This window comes from Paramormyrops kingsleyae, chromosome 4 (assembly GCF_048594095.1).
Source record: "Paramormyrops kingsleyae isolate MSU_618 chromosome 4, PKINGS_0.4, whole genome shotgun sequence".
Classification (NCBI taxonomy): Eukaryota; Metazoa; Chordata; class Actinopteri; order Osteoglossiformes; family Mormyridae; genus Paramormyrops; species Paramormyrops kingsleyae.
The window spans coordinates 12,496,503-12,518,806 of NC_132800.1; the positions used below are offsets into that span (position 1 = coordinate 12,496,503).

A 22,304-nucleotide genomic window follows, 5' to 3' on the forward strand; every position below is an offset into this window, starting at 1 on the left:
TTTCTGTGGTGGGAAAATGGCGATACAAATTCAAGGCCAAAGGAATATCGCATGAAAGTCCACCTTTTTGGCGCAGCATCCTCTCCTGGCTGTGCAAACTATGGAATGAAGTATCTCGCAAGCCAAAATGAAGGGGAGTATCCCGCGGCGGCCAGCTTTATCAGAAGGAATTTCTACGTTGACGATGGTCTCATCAGTTTAGAATCTGTGGACACGGCCATTAATCTAGTAAGAGAGGCGCAAGGGTTGTGTGCAAAGGGAAGATTACACCTTCACAAGTTTATCTCCAACAGCAGGGAAGTCCTAGAGTCGATTCCAGAAAGTGAAAGAGCTAGTGAAGTTCAGGATGTGGATATCAGTCATGATGAACTTCCAGTGCAGAATGTGTTGGGGGTAAGGTGGAGTGCAAACAGCGACAACTTCTCCTTTAAGGTTACCCTGGATGAGAAATCAGCAACACGGCGAGTAATCCTCTCAACTATAGCATCAGTGTTTGACCCATTAGGCTTCCTTGCTCCCTTCCTTCTGCTGGGTAAGAAAATTCTACAAGAAATGTGCCTGAAGGGTATAGGATGGGATGAACCGCTGCCTGGAGAATTACAACCACGATGGGATAATTGGCTTAGCGATTTAAAGAATCTAGAAAAACTCCAGATCCCAAGATGCCTTGCTCCTCAATGTTTAGGGAAAGTTCAAAGAATTGAACTGCATCACTTTTCAGATGCAAGTAGTCATGGGTATGGTCAGTGTACATATATTAGAGTGCTGAGTGACGACAAGGTGCATTGTTCCTTAGTCATTGCTAAAGCAAGGGTTGCACCCACAAAGGTTGTAACTATACCAAGACTGGAGTTGACAGCTGCTGTGGTCTCCTCAGTATGCAGCAGTATACTTAAGGAAGAGCTGGAGCTTAAAATTGACCAAGAGTATTTCTGGACAGATTCCCAGGTGGTTTTAGGATACATTAATAATGATGCCCGCAGATTTCACGTTTTTGTTGCAAATCGAGTCCAAAGAATCAGAGAAGCCACTGACCCAGCCCAATGGTATTATATTGACACTGATCAAAATCCAGCAGATCATGCTTCAAGAGGCCTTAAGGTGGCCGAGCTGATCAGTTCAAATTGGCTTACTGGACCTGAGTTTTTGTGGCAAAGAGAGATCATTATGCCAGTGTCAGCGCCAGGGCTTCTGGTGGGCGATCCTGAAGTCAAGGCAACACAAGTTCTCCAAACAAAGGTAACAGAAAAGGAGAATTTTTTAGAGAGATTTAAAAGGTTCTCAAAATGGCATACAGTGTTGAATGTTGTTGCCAGAATCCAGCAGCTAGCCAGAAGGGTAAACCCAGCAAAGGCCATAGATGTCGAAGACAGGAGAAATGCTTGTCTTGTGCTTGTAAAATTAGCACAAAGGGCAGCCTTTAAAGATGAAATGCGAATGCTGAGTTATGACAAACTGCCACACAGCCATCCATTGTCTCAACTTGACCCAATATTGCAAGATGGTCTCCTCAGGGTGGGAGGGCGATTAAGGAAGGCCTCCTTACCTCTCATCTTGAAGCATCCAGTAATCCTACCCAGACATAGCATAGTCACACTCTTAATCTTACGTTACTGTCATGAAAAGACTCAGCACCAAGGCAGGGGACAAACTCTTAATAAACTGAGAGCAGATGGCTTCTGGGTTGTTGGTGGCAGCAAGGTTGTAGCCAGTTACATCAAACAGTGTGTTACATGCAGGAGAGCTCGCAGGCCAACAGAAATTCAGAAGATGGCTAATCTGCCTGCCCATCGTGTTGACCCTTCGCCGCCATTCTCCTACTGTGGGATGGACTGTTTTGGACCATTTCACACAAAGCAAGGCCGTAAAGAATACAAGCGATATGGTCTTATTTTCACCTGCCTGTCTTCAAGGGCAATTCACATCGAAATGTTGGAAGACCTAACAACGGATGCCTTCATAAATGCTTTACGTTGTTTTATAGCTATCCGTGGAGCTGTGAGGCAAATCAGGTCAGATCAGGGGACAAACTTTGTTGGGGCAAAAAATGAACTGACAAGGGCCCTAAAAGAAATGGACAAGGACAGATTGACTACTTACCTTGCTGAAGAACAATGTGACTTCATCATGAATCCACCAGACGCTAGTCACATGGGAGGCGTTTGGGAGCGGCAGATAAGGACAGTTAGGAGTGTCCTAAACATTGTCCTCTCACAGAGTGCTGGAAGATTAGACGATGCTTCCTTGAGAACATTTTTCTATGAAGCCATGTCAATCGTAAATGGCCGCCCACTAACTACTGAAGGCATTAGTGATCCTAAAGACCTAGAGCCTCTCACACCAAACCATCTACTCACCATGAAAACCTCTATCCCATTGCCTCCACCAGGAAAGTTCATGGTTGAAGATTTGTATGCCAGAAAAAGGTGGCGTAGAGTGCAGTATTTAACAGAGCAATTCTGGAGTAGATGGAGGAAGGAATATCTGTTGAATATCACCCTTAGACAACGTTGGCGCTCTCCAAGACGAAATGTGAAAATGGGAGATATTGTCATTGTCAAAGAGGAAGGGATTTCTCGCAATGAATGGAGACTTGGAAGAGTACTCCATGTATGTGAGGATGAAGATGGACTGGTACGTAGGGCCAAGATCCAATTAGGAAGTAGGAAACAAGAGAAGGAGAGCCAAAGACTCCACCCATCCATCCTTGAACGTCCCATTCATAAACTAGTAGTGCTTATAGAAAATAACTAAATATGTTCCAGTGAAACTTATGTATGTGCAGTTCAAGGAATCAGCCTAGACCTCAGAATTGCTTAGAGGCCACAACTATTTAGTTTTAGAAATAACTAGATTTATTCAAGAGTTTGTGCGAACATTCTCATAAATCATAGTAATTTGGTGGGAGTGTAACTGTCCCAATGACAGTGTGTTCTGAAAGTTCATTTTTGTTATAAATTGAGATACCTAAATCTGTTGTGATCTTTACAATTTATTTAAAATATGTTTATTGAATAATTAAAAATTCTATGTAAATTGACGCAAAGCGTAATGGGTCACATGACTGACGTTTGGCATGGTTTTTGGCGCGGTGGCACTGGGGAAGAGGTAGTTGCGCAGTGCTGAAAGGGATTTAACTCTGCATGTGGTCCAAGAGGCGCACACGGTAATTGTTAAATTTTTTGTGTTGTATGTGATTATAATTAAGTGTGTATTTATATGAACGATGTATCTTTGTTTCGGTTAATTGTGAGTGTGATGTATTTTGGACGAGCTTGCGTGTTTGTGACGGGGCTGCTAAGGAAGAGACTTGTATGGACTGTGATGTAAATTTTTGTCTTAATTTTGTTATAGTTTTCACGGTGTCTGCTGAGAGGAGAGAGAGAGAGATACAAATAAACCCTCAAAGACATCTGTATGAAGCGTGGCCATTGTTTAATTGGACCCGTGTAGCTACACCAGAGGTAACCTTGCTTTCTGGTCACCATATTCCACTGGTGCCAAAACATATCCAAGCAATGGAATGCTTTCTCCAGAGTAAGCCTTTAGTTTAATGTTAGTTTCTTTTATGGGCAGGTGTGGAAATTTTCTCTGGTACAAAACTTCAGACGCCTAGGACACTGCTGCCCCCGAATCTAACTGTATGCTCCAATGTCCAATTTCTGCAGCTCAGTTGACCTCGTCGCCAATGTAATATCTTGGTGGAGAAAGGAATAAAACTCTCGGGACCGCATGGCAACTTTGGAAAACCTTTACTTGCCAAAACTGAACTCTCTACTTGACTCAAAGAACCAAACACGTATATATAATACCATCTACAAACCATCAACAAAAGCGGATTAAACTACACAGCTCGTGCATAATGAAAAACAGAAAAATATTACTCCGAAAAACGGGATTATTATGTCATTAATTCGGAAAAAAAAGAATTGATTTCTTTTTTCAGATGAATGCAACACGTTTCCGTAGAGAACCGCTTACCGCGCGCGTGACACTCTAGATGCGGCGCCGCTGCATCTCACGCAGGCACGGGGGCGGGCGCAGATTTCTTTTAGCAGGGTGGTTCGGGAAATCTGATTAATATTCATGAACGAAGCCCCACGTGATTGGCCAGCTCATTAATATTTATTAGAGGAACACTGCCTGATTGGCCAGTGAACATCGACATGCGCTGCCTGTACCGTGCGTTCACACCGCCGGCGGCGAGAGCATCAAAATTCGCCCTGGCCGCCCTGCCAACGACGCTATACATTTTTGGACGCTTTGACGTAGATTGAATGCTTGTCTTGTATTTAAAGGGGCCGCAAATCAAACAAGCTTGTTAATCTTGTGCAGACTGACCACAAGGAGGGTATAAGATAACCTCATGAAATATATTGAATGTGAAAGTAAGAAATTGATCGATGGAAAGAACTTTTTTGTAGTTACATGTTTTCTTTTAATTAAAAGCCATTTGTGTGGTGTGTAATTTTTATGTTCATGGTTAAGTGCTAGTCTAATTTCAATATTATAGGAGACATTTACTAGTCTTGGTCTTTAACATTAATTCATTAATTAATTAATAATCCAATATGTTTTGATATGTCAGAATATTCTGCAGCAGTAACAGCTTTGCATGCTCTGGCGCTAAAGTCAGCTTGAAATTCCCGCTTATTTTCAGAAAATACATAACGTTAATGCACATTAGAAACTCACCAGGAACCCCAACAATCTCGGACACCTTGGTCCATGCAACATTTTTTTTATTTATGTCCCTGTATGCAAACAGGGACACGTCGTAAAATACTGGGAAACCCGCCACAGCAATTATTAACCTCTCCTCCATTCTGCATGGGATCTTCTTCTTTTGTTGCTTGATGGCGGTCGGCCATGGGAACTAATGTGGTCGGAACCAAAGTTTACAGGACTGCGTTATCTGGAATCTGCTCAAGCGGTGGGACATTTCGATTGGTTGCCGCCTAACCGCGTCATAGCTCATTACCATAAAGTTGACCTGATTTCAACTCTCCTTGACGCTCTCGCCGTTCAAGACGCGCCGCGCCGCTGCATCTCGCCGCCGGCTCACATTGAAAATGAATGACTTCCGGCCACTTTGACGCTCTCGCCGCCGGCGGTGTGAACGCACGGTAAGGCAGGGCTGCCCAAATCCAGTTCTGGGGGGCCGGAGCAGTGTTGCCAACTTAGCGACTTTGTCGCTAGATTTAGCGACTTTTCAGACCCCCTTGACGACTTTTTTTCAAATAAGCACCTAGCGACTTTTGGACACACCTTAGCAACTTTCCAAATGTCACCAGTACTGTCCTGTAAGCGCGAGGTCTTGCTTTCCCGGTACAGTTACTCATCTCCCTGTGTCTGCTCTGATCAGTGAGCGCTATCTCTGGCTGAAAGGAGCAGCATATTCCCGTGACCGCACGGCAGCTGACATAGATGTGAATGAGCTGCGCATGTGCAAACGGTGTTGCCACGGACCAATCACTTACCTGCTTCTCCTTTGCTTGAAATGAAACTATTTAATTTGACCGTTTCTTCTTATTTTTCCTTATTTATTTATTTTTTCTTCTGATGCACTTATATTACTCACTGTTACAGAGCTTAAGTTCATTCCAGTTTCTGAACTCGTCTGAGATCGTTTACTGAGCTACATCTGATTGACTGTACGTGATTCTACTTACTCATACACAACGATAAACTTCATTAAACTTATTAAACTCATATACACATAAAAAAACATATATACGTATAATATAAATGTTGTCTGACAGAAAATATGTAACGTAATTGATAACAGTTTTATATTGAACACGTGAGGAAGGATTAGGGAAAACACGCAGAATGCAAATACGAGTCTAGTCTGAGGAGGGGTTGCAGATATCACTTTGGGGGAGGTAAATGTCAGAAGGGGTAAGTGTGGTCAGGCAATTTTTAGGCCACTTTATTTCACTTAGCGTGATTGTTTTTGGAATGTTTTCATTTATTTCAAGGTCAATGTAATCCGCATAGTTGATTTCATTGATTAACTTTGTTTGGAATAATAAAACACAGTAGTTTAGTATGAATTTCATTTGGTGGAAGTGTGTTCAAAATGGCCACAGTCTTGTTCGGATAAGAGTCCAATCCGCATGGAGCACTTTGAGCAGAGCGAGGACGCCGCCATTTAGGAGATATCAAAGAACAAACTCCCCTGGCTCAGAAAAAGGAGGGAAAACAGGGGAAGCTGATGATTCTCCCAGAGCATCGCAAGGTGGAGAAACGAGGATGCAGGAGAGGATTGTCATCCTGGGCAGCAGGTTGCAGGGGGGGGCGACGACCCCCAGCTCTTCAGAAAATGACCCTTGTTCTTCATCCTCTGTAATGTTTGTATTCTTCCGTTTTCATGCCTGTCGCATGATAGAAATATCATGAACATTCCCACTCACTCACTGTAAATTCTCTGGTGTAGGAAAAAAATAGCTCAAGTAAATTTTAATGTCTCCACCAATGTGTAGGGAAATAAATAAAATTTTAATTATTATTTAATGATGATTATCAACTAATTGTTATGCTGAATGGTTGGTTCCTTCAAACTCAATTGCGATATCCCAGTGAGTCTGTTAATGTAAGACTTAAACGGGATTCACTAATTGCCAGTATGGCTTAGTAACCTGGGTTAGAATGCTCGTCCACCGAGTTGCATCACCAGGTAATGTAAACGACTGGTAGCAAAGCTCCCCTCACGGCCGTCGCGATATTTCAGGCGAGCTTGAGGTTTCAGAGCTTAGGAGCCAGCTCACACAGGGGCAGTGACTATTGTGAGCACTCAATGAACGGAGGCTGAGGTTGTATAAAAGGCTTGCATTTATTTCTACCTAACACTATACTAACTAGAGATGGGCGATCCACGTTTTTTCAGTTCCGATCCGATTCCGATACAGATTCCGATACAAGAGCTCTTTTTACTTTGTTATACTTTACATATTATTTTTTTTAAGCTAGTAAATACAGATGGAAAAAATGTATGACAAAAAATATTTAATTAGGCTACTACAAACATACATAACGTACTGTTCCACCTCATTTGCTTTAAGCGTTTTTGAGGCATTTGCAGTTCAATATGAATATCTTCAAAGCAAATATACACAAGTGGCGAATGCTTAAAATTTTAAGTTTTTCTCCCATTGGCATCAGCGCAGTTACACTTTTGTTGCGATGGCAGCCCCTCTTGTATCACAAGCAACGAGTTCGCAAAACAGTCCAATTAAGTTAGCGACTCCCAAATCATCCATTGCTTTGTTTTGTCTCGCAGTTGCGTGCGCTTTGTTAAATGGGATTTTCCATTAAACGCTATTCCCACCTCAAAACCTTATTTTACATAGATTGCAAAACGCTGTGCTTCCGGTTTCTGTTAAAAGCCTAAAATACTCCCAGATCGTCACGTCTTATCTTACGCTCCTCGTACTGCGAAGGGTATGCGCATGACCTCACAGCAGGCGGAAGTCACTGTACTCACACCCACTGAGTAGCAAAAAAGACTTAGGGGCAGTGATAGCGTTCGATTTGAATTCCGCAAAAACACACATGTAAAATGGGAAAGAGCTGTCGTGCGATTGATAGCCAAAAACTAAATAAGTAAGTATAGGACGTGGATCGGTCACGCATGGCCGATTCCCGATCCGTCAAATAGGTCTGGATCGGCGCCGATACCGATCCGAATATCGGTATCGGTGCATCTCTAATACTAACGTAAGACAGACACTTAAACAACAAACACAAAATAATGGAATGATCTGCTCTCCAGGATTGATAATATATACCTTGATTCAGTCTTTTAACACAGAATAGTAGAGGACAAAGAAGTGTTAACGGACCACAAAGATCAGATAAGGGCCAACAGAGGAATGTAAAAAGGGGGGGTTGCTAAGCAAAGACTGAAAAAACCTCTGATAGTTAGGAGACCCACTGAGATACCTGGTTACATTATTTAACTTTCATGATTCCTCTGGGAATCCATGAGAGCATGTATGCAGGGGTAGCTATACATATATATTTATCCATATTTATATAATGGTTCGAGTGAGAAGGTAAAATAGGTGATACTCTGTGAAACACGGTTATAAGGGTGGCAGACAAAACACTAAGACTGTCTAAGGACACAAACAAACATAACCTATATGGATACTGAGACTAGCAATAATAAGTAAACACATATACAGGGTATATACAGGCCAAACTTAAAAGGGAACTTTCTTCAGGGTGTTGGGTGAGTCTGTGGTTTGTAAGGCAGGATGGAAAGGGGGGGGGCTGCGTGCCAAGTTGAGGGACCCCTATCCTTGAGGTCCATCCTGCCGTCCGTAGGTCCCTAAATCTTTGGGCCATAGAAGCTGGAATGCTGGTCTCCCTTGTTATCTGTGTGTGTGTGTGTGTGTGTGTGTGGGGGGGGGTCACTGACCCCCCTTTTGTGCCTTGGCCAGCGAGTACATCTCATACCAGGCTAGGCCTTGTCTCAGGCAACCAGGAATCTCAGCCCTGTCGTATGTGTGTGTGATCCTACACTGGACAATTTCCTGCTCCATTCACATGGGGGTCAATCAGAAATTATCCCGAATTTATACTAAGGAGCTAGCAGGGTAAACTCCTTTTACCGTCCGGTATGACTGATTCGGACATTTGCATTCACATGTACAGCCCCTCTGGGGAATGTCAAGAAATGTTTGGGTGGCAGTGCATGTCTGATAGGGGCGAAAGTGACAGAAACACAAAGTCATAGATAAATCAGTCTAAACTAAACGAGGTTCACAAGAATGACTGATATTTCTTTAGTGAACATTCAGAAATCGTTTGCTAACCCTGCACACTGGAAGCTCCCAGCCCAGACCTGCACACATCTACGTGTATAAAGTTCACAGGGAGAGAAGCCTAGACGGCTGTTCATCCTGACTTGCTCTATGGCAGACTGCAGAGGGCGCTGTGCTGCCATTTATTCCAGTTCATTGAATAATACGATGGCTTGTCATGTCTCTGTCTGACACAGTTCTGCCAATCAAAGGCAGGCTTTCCCTGAGACTGACCGATAGAACGACTCCAGCAGTGAAGGCTGAGCTGACCCTGTTATCTGGCCTTATTAACAACCAGAGAAAGACTGATGTAGGTTTGACTGTAAGAGAGATTTACCAGCATATGATATTAAGGTGAGAACAGATGTAATAAGTGAGCAGAGTTAAATCTCTCTTACTAACATTAAAACTCATGAGCCTCTGTGGAAGGTGCAGGAGCTGTTGGGCCATTTTAAACACAAGGTCAGCATGTTGGGGGAATGACATGGAGGCTCCATAACTGTGCCCAGGTATTTAAATGCCTCAGCCTACTGGCCGTCCAAACTAAAGGCTGATTTATACTTCTGTGTACAACCTACACCATCAGTACCTTTTCCCAAAAACACTGAGTAGATTAATTTCCGTTTTGTTTAGTTTTTTTTTTGTGAGAGTGGGAGGAGCTTCCTGCTTCTCAGGCTGCAGTAGGTGTGGTTTTGGACTGAGGCCAGACTGAGAAGAGCAGACTGGGCAAACACTGGATCTGCAGTGTATGAACAAAATAGTACATTAAAAAGAAATACAAAAAGAAATCATAAATGCTGTAAGATGTTGCCAATGAATTAAAACATCTAAATGATACGCTGTGTGATACTGAAGTTGTAACGCTGTTCCATTTAGCGGAAAATTTGGTGGCTCAGCGTCAGGTTCATCTTGCCTAAGCTCTTCAGATACCGGCAAGCCACGATTTTGTGTCAGATTATGCAACACGCTACATGCGTGTACAATGCGACACACTTTTTGCGGACTGCATGTATAGCAGCACCCCAGCGGTCTTGTCCAGGCAGCACCAACTGCCTTTAAGCTGCCCTACAATGCGCTCTACCACCGCCGAGCCCGAGAATGGGGGGCAGCATTATAACGCCGCTCCTGTTCATTCTATGGGTTTGCGAGCGGCGTGAGAAGCCACGACTTCAGTGGGTACCCACTGTCCCCTAAGGAGTCAAATGGTTAAATCAAACAAAGCTTACAGTATTGGGCCAAATTATAAAATGGGAAAAATCTTCTTACCGAGCAGCCAGCCATCACGTACCACCCCATCTTCAAGTTTGTTAACAACACTACCCAGCAAACATTGGTCCGACGGCGACGTTGTGTCCCCGGCCAAAAACAGTCGAGGTAAGACGGCATAAATCGGTAAAAATATGTGACACAGAACATTGCCTAAAAATGCATTCAGATACATTTGTACATGTCTACAGTTGTCTGGGGTTGCATGTATAGCTGTCACTTTGAGTTTTAGCTAAGTGCATTTTAATAGTGAGTGCATGTGTGAGCGAAGGTCCACTATGTGACGTCCTTTACACGTGCATTTACAGTCCATCATGATCCTTTATTAAATCCACTGTGAAATTGAGCACGAAACATGCAAATGCGACTGTGCTTACACCTTGGTTAATACTGCAATAAAAAGTAAGTGCCCCGAGTAGTTTTTAAGAGGTTGTGAAAAGACGGCCACTGCATGACGTCCTTTACACGTCTATTCAAGCAAGACTCATTGTGGGGGAAAAAGGATATATTTTTTAAATGAAATGCACAATAATGTTTATTTACATATTGTTTTATGACAAATTATTCACAAAGTGCTCTGTGATTGTGAAGCCACTGCATTTGGCATTATGCGCCCCGTGTTTTCGAATATTAAAAAATTATTTTATTATTTTTATGAAATTTATGCATTTACATATGAACAGGTATATACCTGGTTACCATTTAAAGTCCGAATTGGTTGTAGATTGTCAAATAAAAAAAAAGTTTACTCGCTTTACTCTGCGTGCGTTTTATTTCCCCATGTGGATATACATAAAGTTTTTAAATTTGAATTTGGAGACAGTTGGCAGTCTCGCGATATACCGCGATATTCCAGATTATCTTGAGAGAGGGAGAGGAAAAGTTAACACATTTTCACGAGTCTTATTTACTGATAAGGAGAGAGGAGGGTGAAAGTTAATATATCTATATAAAAGAACTACTGTTGGGTAAGTCCATTTTGTATTGTTTTATAAATTTTACGTTTGACACGAAGGAACTAAAATGTAGTTTGAGTTTGGCTAAAATTAACTAGCAGGCTAAAAGTTAGTAGTGTTAACGTTAGGCTGCTCCTAAAAGCAAACTCTGTTAGCATGAGTTCGCAGGTATAAAGCCCCATGCGGTCTCTACACTTAAGTTGAGCTATTTTATGCAGTTGAGCAAACGTCTTGGTGGAAAACTGATAGCAAAATGACCAAGTCCCCAAAATATTAAGTTTGCTGGATTTTGTTTCACTGCCTTAAAAAATAATTACAAATGAGCAGAGCAGTTTCATGCTACTGCAGGAACATGGTGTAATATATATGGGGTTCCCAACCCTGGTCCTCAAGGACACCTGGCCTATTTGTTTTCTAATTATCCCTGCCCTACCCACTGCTGGTTACCTGGATCAGGTGTGTTAAGTCAATCAGAAGCTGGAAGATATAATTTCAGATAAGATTGGAGTGGGGGAGGGCAAATCAGTAGTGTGTTTGGTAGGGCAAGAAGTGCTGTTGTAACTGCTTAAATTGACTTTAAAGCGAGATGTTTAGTGAAAGATCTTTTAAATAAAGTAAAAAAAAATAATAATTTAAAACCCAAGCAAATGGTAAATATTGTAGTAGCTATGAAATTCAGTCGATAATAGCATACCAGTATGTTTTAATGATCCAGTAAGTTTTACTGTTCAATGTAGCCTTTTGAGATTTTTCAAAAAGTAAATTACCTGAAAGAGACTGTGAAATGTTGAGCAAAATGTAGGAAGAGCTCAAGAATAACATGGGCTGGCGTCTGTAAATGAATTTTAACATGGATGTTTTCAGTAACTACTTTAAAATAATTTCGTAATTTTAGATTTGCTAAACATGTCCTACCAGAGGAAGTGGAGACGACGAAGGGCAAAGGTTGATTCCTTAGTGGAATATGGTAGCAGCTCTGATTCTGAGGGGTCAGTGGAGTCAGCCTTGGCGGGAGAGTGCAGTCCCCTCACGGAGGGATCAACACACGACGAAATACATCCTATGGTGGCCTGTAGTTCTTCTGTTAGCACAGCAGTGGTGTCAATTAGACATGAAAAAGAATACAATTATGATACTGATTCTACTGAAACTGAGTCTGAGCAGTTGGATGAGGCTTCACGTTCAATTGTTGAAACACCATCTCTTCACAAGGACTTGGCTAGTTGGGCTACTGCTACAAACCAGACCCACAAGGCATTAAATGAGCTTCTGGATGTGCTCAGACGTCATGGCCATAGACTTCCCAAAGACGCTAGAACTCTTCTTGAAACTCCACAAGGAGTGCCAGTTCAAAATAAATGCAATGGACAGTATATTTATTATGGTATTGAGCGTTATGTTCTTGAACACTTTTCAAAAGAGACACTGCCAGGGAAAGTTGAACTGTGCTTTAATATCATATTACAGATTGTGATGTCACATTTAGGTTCAGCAACTGTCCAGAGTTGGGGGATCTTCTCTCAGGGACTGTGTCAATAAAGTCATGAATAATGTATTTTAATGTATTTTACCTTGCATTGTTTGTATTGCTGCATAATTCAGAAATAAAATGTATATGTAAATGTATATTCTGGCCAAAATAAGAAACCCAGCTTTGGGTATTATTTTTTTTTATTACAGATTTAATCTTTCACACATTATATCTCCTCACATACATGCCTATTTTCTAGTTCAGAAGGTTTTAGATGTCTACTGACTTAGTCTGCCAGACTGAAAACCAAAAAATCAAAACATAATTTCAGTGTAAGCCATTAATGACTAATTAGTTGTCTCAAAAAATGTGGATATGGATAAGAACATAGTTCAGGGAACTTGTTACCTGACAGATGAGTGGTTGTTAAAGTGTATGATTTAACATTGCATGCAAGTAACATGCTGATAATATTACAACTACAATAATTGTTATATTGACCTTACATGTAAATTTTCCTGATGGTGAAGTAATCCTGAGTAATTTCTTTCACAGAATCATGTCGAATGCCTTAATGGCAAAATTCAACATGAGGGGTGGTGGCCAACTGCAAAAGAAGCCATTTATAGATACAATCATATTCAATATAATTCAAAGTAATTTTGGCCTTATGACGTGAAATTTTGTACTTTTTTAAAAAAAAATGCATTGGTACCTATCTATTGAAGGAATATTGTCTTAAAGACCACAGAAATGTCCTGTTTACTTTCACACAGTTACACACCTACTTATGGAACTTGCTCAACCACAGTGGTTTTGAAGGGGAAGGGGACATGCTATTTTTTCATTCACCTAGCACACATTTAATGCAGAACATCTTTTATTAACCAAAGATTATTCAACAGAAAAATGTCGTGTAATACATGTTGATTACTTTTTTCAAATGTTTCGTTAATGAAACTGATAATATTGTTCCAAGATGTATTTTTAATGTCGTTGTAGGATCATAAAGACAATTTTTGCCCTTTTGTAAAATTTTTTTTTTTTAATATTCAATTCCCTCAGATGCAGTAAAAAGATGGAGCGCAAATGCAACAGACTCCGAGATTGAGGCAGCAATGGCTGAACACCTAAAACATGCTCCAGGAAGAGCTGGGGGTGGGGGATATAGGAAATGAGCCCGTTTACAGAAATAATTCATGTGTGTGTTCATGTTCTTGTTCTTTTCGTTCTTGTTTAACTAATGTTTAATTGTTACTATTTACAGTTCTACTATATAAATGTTGTATAGTTTTATATTTGTATGTGTGTATGTATGTGTTTATATATAATGCACACAAATATTTAAATATATATTATATATATTTATTTGTATATTTATATGTATGTATATATTATATATAAATATATATATATTTCTTATTTAATACAAATAAGAAATGTTTTGTAATGTAAACGTTGATTAAACGTTGTATAGACGTTGAGGTCTGACTGGACTGATTTTGGACATTTTTTGAACCATTTATATTCTGATGTGCATTTCACAATTAGGACGTTTATATTCAGGCTAATAAGTACACTGACATAACGCAGAAACACATCTTAAAAACATCCAGACGACGACGCATTAGACGTCCAGAAAAGACGCCGAAAAGACGTCGAATACACGGCAAGTTGACGTCAAAGACGTCCGTTCAACTTTCATTTCGGAACTATTTTTCAACCATGACGGGACGTGTCGGAGGGACGTCATTTCAACGGTCATCAAACGTCCAAATGTTTGCTGGGTACTGTTTCTGAGAATGAACGAATCATGGGTTGAGCCAGGCCATCTAGCCACAACATTAATGAGATGCATGTTTGAATCGCACATAATTTGTGCATTGAGTGAAAGTGCTTTCTATGTACATAAGCAAATTTGTTCTCTGAAGGTGCCTTTATAGCAATGTGCGCGCAGTCGACGGCTCCGATTACATTGGGAAAACCGGACATCGCTGCAAATTGCGCTTTAATGTTTGCCTGTTCAACCACAGTGTAAGGAAATTTTATATATCTGGGTTTCAAGCGGATTATGCCGTCCCATACAGCTGGCATGGCGCGACTCAGTGTTGACTGAGAAATACCCGATCGGTCTGCAAGTCCTCGCTGAAAAGCACCTGTGGCTAAGAACCCGCGAGTGGACAGAACTTGTAAAGGAACAGGTAGCCTATAGTGCAATTCCTCATCATCTGCCTTTGTAATGCTGGCCCCAGTTCAGCACACAGTTCCAAAAGGATTGCTCTTGGAAATCTGAATCGACTTAGAAGCCAGTCATCATCATGGGCCAAGAAATCACTATGATCCTTGAATACGCGCTCTCTTCTAATTCTTCCATAAGCTATGTCTTCCAATAACGCAAGAGCTGCCATGGTAGTTGTAATAGTTTGGTCATTTTCTGCACCATTTTATTGTTACATCCATCCATCCAAATTGATTAAAATCAGGTGCCGTACATTTGTGAACAACATACAATTAATGTCGGTGTATTGGATAAAGTCAGCATTATGATTGTGAGTTTAAAAAGGGAAACCACAGTAGCAATGACTTGTCACTGCTTGCCGCTCTTTTACAAAACCGAGCAGAAACGTGCGTACGCCATGTCTGGAGCTGCCGTGAGAATGTGCGTAGCGGTACGTCAAGTTTCGTTTGTATACATCTCGACGTGAGCATGGAAACGGATGTACGCAACATTTATACATGAGGCCCCAGGTCTGCACGACTGTCCAATAGCTTCTTCCCCCAAGCAGTCCGGCTCCTGACCAGCACGCTGCCACCCCCCACACTTGACTCTTTACTGCACACCCTGTGCTGCACTACGTAACACTTTATATTTATTCATTTCCATCCCGTTATGGCTGCTATCATGTGAATATGTCTACTAGGGGTGGGTATTGGCAAGGACCTCACGATACGACACGTATACATGGGTCACGATACGATTATATCACGATATATTGTGATGCTATACATATGGCGATATATTGCAATATTCTACAGTTCACTGAAAATGTAAAAATAGAGCTGAAATGCAAGTTGCTGTGTACGATATGGGTGGTCTTAATGAATCACATTACATTAATAATTCAGCCAAAACAACATAACTCAATTGAATTTTAACTTGATTGTCTTTGCATTTTAACACAGTGAACTAGTGGACACAGATAAAGTGCATAAGATTGAAAATAGGATATTAAAGTGACCAGACAGTTATCTAAGGCTGGTGTGGTGCTCGTAGAGGACTGAGCTGAAATGTAAACATATAAAAAATAAGGTGCATAAGCACACAGACACTCCTTATCCTCAGTGAACAGACTGATGTAGGAGGAAAAACACTGTGCATATTAACTGTTGTTATAAAGAAAATAAAACAGACAGTCAGTATGATGTTAATAAACTGTAAACATACTGTAAACCAACTAAAATGTTTTTTGCATGAGTCCACTATACTTTAAAAATGAACATGGATACAAAAAACAACATGGATACAATGGTAGACCTACTTCAACTTCTGATTTTTGTTAAGGAATAGAATTTCAAAAATGATATCTTGTATCTTGTAATTTTTGTGAAGGAATAGAATTTGATGAGGATGGTCTGGCGTGAGTGCACTCCTCTGAGCTGTAATAATATCCCCTGCAGGAGAGAAAACTCACTCAGAGGAGACACGAGTCCCTGGGTTACTCAGGTATCTCCCTGCAATGTGTGACAAGAGAGGATACTGGCTTTGATTCACTTTCCACCAGTCCAGTGGACTGACACTGAGAGACAGGGGAGCTTCCTCTCTGTATCTTACCATCTCCTCCTTTGTCTGGTCCTCTGCGGTTTTCTATTTCTTTCCTGATCCTGTAGCAGAGTAGGACAACACGATAAATCAGTATCAGTAATGTCACAATAAAATGTCATTCTAAATACATTATTTGTTTACAGCATCAGGCATTGAGTGACTTTGTCCGACACCCTATCATCACAGGCTGCTAGTGAATTGCAATTTTTTTAAGCAGACTTAACACGTTTTTCAGAAATGTTTATGATGAAACATTATGGAAATTCTTTTTTCCATTGACCATTAATGCAAGTCAAGCAAGTCAGCTAGAGAGCAAGAATGCCGAAAAAAAATAAAACTACAGATGATTCTATTCTGAGCTTAAGAAGCTTCTGATAGGTTAATTGATTCCATTTGAGTTAATTGGTGGCACACCTGTGGATGCATATAAAGGAACACCTCAAACACAGAGCCTCTTTCTTTGACATCATGGGAAAATCAAGAGAAATCAACCAAGACATCAGGAAAAGAACTGTGGACCTTCACAAGTGTGGCTCTTCCTTAGGTGCAATTTCCAGATGCCTGAAGGTCCCATGTTCATCCATTCAGACAATAATACGCAAGTATAAAAAACATGGGAATATACAACCGTCATACCGTTCAGGAAGGAGATGGATTCTGAGTCCCAGAGAGGAATATTTTTTGCTGTGAAATGTGGGAATCAACCGCAGGACAACAGCAAAAGAGCCTGTGAAGATGCTGGCTGAAACTAGTAAGACAGTGTTATTATCCACAGTGATACGAGTCCTGTATGGACATGAGCTGAAAGGTCACTCTGGGAGGAGAAGCCATTGCTTCAAAACCACCATAAAAAAGCCAGAATACAGTTTGCAACTGCACATGGGGACAAAACTCTTAATTTCTGGAGACATGTCCTGCGGTCTGACGAAAAACTGTAAACTGTTTGGCCATAATGATAAACGTTATATTTGGAGGAAAACGGGGGAAGCTTTGAAGCCTCAGAACACCATCCTAACTGTGAGGTATGGGGGTGGGAGTATAATGTGGGGCTGCTTTGCTGCAGGGGGGGCTGGTGCACTTCACAAAATAGATGGTATCATGAGAAAAGAAAATTATGTGGATATATTGAAGCAACATCTGAAGACATCAGCCAGGAAGTTGAAGCTTGGGTGCAAATGGGTCTAACAAATGGACAATGACCCCAAGCACACCTCCAAATTAGTGACAAAGTGGCTTAAGGACAACACAGTCAAGGTATTGGAGTGGCCATCACAAAGCCCTGATCTCAGTCCCATAGAGAATTTGTGGGCGGCAGTGAAAAGGCGAGTGCGAGCAAGAAGGCCTACAAACCTGACCCAGTTACACCAGTTCTATGGGCCAGAATTCCAGCAGACTATTGTAGAAAGCTTGTGGAAAGATTCCCAAAACGTTTGGCCCAAGTGAAACAGTTTGGGGGCAATTCTACCAAATACTAAGGAAGTGTATATAAATTTTTGACTGATGAATGTAATAAAAAAAAACTTCCATAAAATTCCCTCTCTCTTTATTCTGACATTTAACAAATGCAGAAAAATATGTTAATATTTATTGATCTAAAACAGAAAAAGTTTACTCTGATTTAATGTTTGACAATAAAGAAAAAAAAGTTTTTGTGTTTTTTTCTGAAGTGTATGTAAATATCTAGTTGCAACTGTATATATAATGTACATTCAGATACATAAACCACAACAAGATACATAAACCACAACAAGACACAAGACAGATGAGGGTGAGAGGGGTAATAATTTACACTATGCTATATATATATATAGATTTAGAGTTAACCACTGCACCATATATATGTGTGTGTGTGTGTGTGTGTGTGTGTGTGTGTGTGTGTGTGTACTGTAATTATTACCCCTTTCACCCTCATTGTGATCTGTCTTGTGTGTTGTTGTGGTTTATGTTGCACTTACGGTCATGGAGAATGATATTTCGTCTCACTGTATACTTATTGTATATTATTGGGATTACAGTAAAGCTCTACTTTCTTACTGTGTACAAATAATTCATTTTTAGATTGATCTGTCCAAAGCACTTTGTTCCAAAAGTCCTGGTCTTGCCCTAATATTTTTTAACAGCAAGGGCTTCCTCTTTGCACACCTCCCATGTAAACTGAACTTGTGGAGTCTTTTTTCTGATGGTGTTGTGGTTTTTCCTTCTCCGCCAAATCAGAAGTCAGAAGCCGCTGGTGTAGATCCAAATTCAGTCTTTATTGCAACAATGAAGTTACAATCAAGGCCAGACACATAAAGTGTGTCCATTACTGTTTTTACACCAAGTTTTATACATTTTCTCATTGTGTAACAATATCTCGCCACTTAAGCATCATCATTCCCTCAGCCATTCACCATCGTTGTTTTCTCCCTTGATCCACACCCCTATATGATAAGTTTGTCAATCATCTCTTTTACTGTTTGGTGCCTCGGCTGAACATAACGGTGACGTAACCATCTCTACTCAGTTTTTTTAAAATACCCAGCTGTGAACTTTTGGTGAACTCAGGCGAATCCCTTCCTTCAGTAGCAAACCTTGGCAGCTTCTGCTTGTTGCAGATTGTCTGGCTAGAAGGTTAATAAGGTATTTGTCCTTCAACATAGTGATAAGCTGTAGCACTAATAAAGTACATATTCATACACTAGAGGCTAACATAACGGCTAACAGATACAGAAGGTGCTCATTCATACTTGTTTTTTATCACAATGCGCACAGCAGTAATTGGTCAGCATTATAGACTCAAACACACACACACACACACACACACACACACACACACAAAGTTAGACCAGCCAGTACCCAGAAACTAACCCTAATCAGAAAAGAAGCATGTGCACCAGCAGTAGTCATTGATCAATCACTTGTTCACACAAGTTACAAAAGAACAAGCCACATGATCTTATCACAAACAACAACAAAAAAGAAAACAAAATAAAAAATGTACAGGCAAAACAGCAACGGAAACTCCTGAGCTGTGTAACAATGTTCTAACCATTTTCACCTAATGTGGTGCCCGGAATCAAATTCTGGGAATTTTAAATAGTAATGAATGTGAGGGTGTCCTAACTTTTTCCTAAATGGAAATTGGCATCATAGTTAATTTCTTTTGTTGAATAAATGTTTTTTTTTCTTGTTTTTGCATAAGTGATATAATTACATCACCTTTATCTACAAATCAGAATCAGAATCAGCTTTTATTCGGCAAGTGTGCTGGGGCACACAAGGAATTTGTTTCCGGCAGCTTGAGACTCTCATACACAGACAATAAGCGACAGGATACAAACAATAAATTACACTATACAAGAAATACAAATGTGACAAATTATAAATATTATAAATATACACACGTGGGTAACACTGTGCAATTAAGGTGCGAGGTAGAGAGCAACAGGGGGGAGATTGACAGAAGGCAGATGACAGCTTAGCTGTTTATGAGGGTGATGGTCTGAGGGAAGAAGCTGCTCCTATGTCTGGTGGTGTTTGTGTACAGAGTTCTGTAGCTCCTGCCAGAGGGGAGGAGCTGGAAGAGATTGTGTCCAGGGTGTGACGGATCTGAAATGATTTTATCAGCCTGTTTCCTAGTCCTTGAGCAGTACAAGTCCTGGATGGAGGGCAGGGGGGCACCGTTGATTTTTCCTGCTGTCTGTACAGCTCGCTGCAGTCTGTTCCTGTCCTGTTTAGTGGCTGCTCCATACCAGACTGTGATGTGGGAGCAGAGGACAGACTCAATGACTGCAGAGTAGAATTGGATCAGCAGCTCCTGTGGAAGACTGTACTTCCTCAGTTGTCTCAGGAAGTACATCCTCTGCTGGGCCTTTTTGAGGATGGAGGAGATGTTGGACTCCCACTTCAGGTCCTGGGAAATGGTGGTACCCAGGAACTTGAAGAGCTCCACAGTAGACACCGGGCTGTCTGATATGGTGAGGGGGAGCAGTGTTGACGGATGTCTCCTGAAGTCCACCGTCATCTCCACAGTGTTGTGCGTGTTCAGCTCCAGCTTGTGCTGACTGCACCAGAGTACAAGCCGCTCAACTTCCTGCCGGTATGCAGACTCATCACCATCCTGCATGAGTCCAATGATGGTGGTGTCGTCTGCAAACTTCAGGAGTTTTACAGCTGAGTTCCTGGAGGTGCAGTCATTGGTGTAGAGGGAGAAGAGCAGGGGGGAGAGGACACATCCCTGGGGGGCACCAATACTGAGGGACCGTGTTTCTGAAGTGATCTCCCCCAGCCTTACCTGCTGCTTCCTGTCTATCAGGTAGCTGGTGATCCACTGACAGGTAGCTGGTGACACGTTGAGCTGGGAGAGTTTGGAGGAGAGGAGATTAGGCACAATGGTGTTGAAAGCTGAACTAAAGTCCACAAACAGGATCCTGGCATAAGTTCCTGGCCGGTCGAGATGTTGCAGGATATAATGCAGCCCCATAATCACTGCATCATCCACCGACCTGTTTGCCCGATAGGCAGACTGCAGGGGGTCCAGCTGGTGTCCTGTAATGTCCTTCAGATGGGCTAAAACCAGGCGTTCAAAGGATTTCATGACCACAGACGTCAAGGTGACAGGTCTGTAGTCATTCAGTCCTGTGATGGTGGGTTTCTTGGGGACTGGGATAATGGTGGAGCGTTTGAAGCAGGAGGGAACTTCACACAGCTCCAGAGATCTACTGAAGATGTGGATCTATTAAATGCTTTGCATACGTCTGAATCATTGACAGGGAGGGAGGGGGGAGTGTGTGTGTCTCTGTGAAACTGACAGGGAGGGAGGGGGAGTGTGTCTGTCTGTGAAACTGACAGGGAGGGAGGGGGAGTGTGTGTGTGTTTGTGAAACTGACAGAGAGGGAGGGGGGAGTGTTTGAGTCTGTGAAACTGACAGGGAGGGAGGGGGAGTGTTTGTGTCTGTGAAACTGACAGGGAGGGAGGGGGGAGTGCGTGTGTCTGTGAAACTGACAGGGAGGGAGAGGGAGTGTGTGTCTGTCTGTGAAACTGACAGGGGGGGAGGGGGAGTGTGTGTGTGTCTGTGAAACTGACAGGGAGGGAGGGGGAGTGTGAGTGTGTCGTTGAAACTGACAGGGAGGGAGGGGAAGTGTGTGTGTTTGTGACACTGACAGGGAGGGAGGGGGGAGTGTGTGTGTGTCTGTGAAACTGACAGGGAGGGAGTGGGAGTGTGTGTGTGTCTGTGATACTGACAGGGAGGGAGGGGGAGTGTGTGTGTGTCTGGGAAACTGACAGGGAGGGAGGGGGAGTGTGTGTGTGTCTGTGAAACTGACAGTGAGGGAGGGGGAGTGTGTGTGTCTGTGAAACTGACAGGGAGGGAGGGGGAGTGTGTGTGTGTCTGGGATACTGACAGGGAGGGAGGGGGAGTGTGTGTGTGTCTGGGAAACTGACAGGGAGGGAGGGGGAGTGTGTGTGTGTCTGTGAAACTGACAGTGAGGGAGGGGGAGTGTGTGTGTCTGTGAAACTGACAGGGAGGGAGGGGGAGTGTGTGTGTGTCTGGGCAACTGATAGCGAGGGAAGGGGGAGTGTGTGTGTCTGTGAAACTGACAGGAGGGAGGGGGGAGTGTGTGTGTGTCTGTGAAACTGTCAGGGTGGGAGTGGGAGTGTGTGTGTCTGTGAAACTGACAGGGAGGGAGGGGAAGTGCGTGTGTCTGTGACACTGACAGGGAGGGAGGGGGGAGTGTGTGTGTCTGTGAAACTGACAGGGAGGGAGGGGGAGTGTGTGTGTGTCTGTGAAACTGACAGGGAGGGAGGGGGAGTGTGTGTGTGTCTGTGAAACTAACAGAGAGGGAGGGGGAGTGTGTGTGTGTCTGAGAAACTGACAGGGAAGGAGGGGGAGTGTGTGTGTGTCTGTGAAACTGACAGAGAGGGAGGGGGAGTGTGTGTGTGTCTGTGAAACTGACAGGGAGGGAGGGGGAGTGTGTGTGTGTGTCTGGGAAACTGACAGG

The 22,304-nt window shown here is 42.2% G+C and overlaps 1 protein-coding gene and 1 long non-coding RNA gene across 2 annotated transcripts in view; one reads left to right on the plus strand and one right to left on the minus strand.

The window, feature by feature from the left end:
* Window positions 1-22,304, minus strand: part of LOC140588728 (uncharacterized) — a 462,332-nt gene that overhangs the window by 62,901 nt on the left and 377,127 nt on the right. The window lies entirely within an intron of this gene.
* Window positions 10,933-12,658, plus strand: LOC140588747 (uncharacterized). Its single transcript, XR_011989928.1, has 2 exons — window positions 10,933-11,044; window positions 11,928-12,658. It is a non-coding gene; the product is annotated as an uncharacterized lncRNA (long non-coding RNA).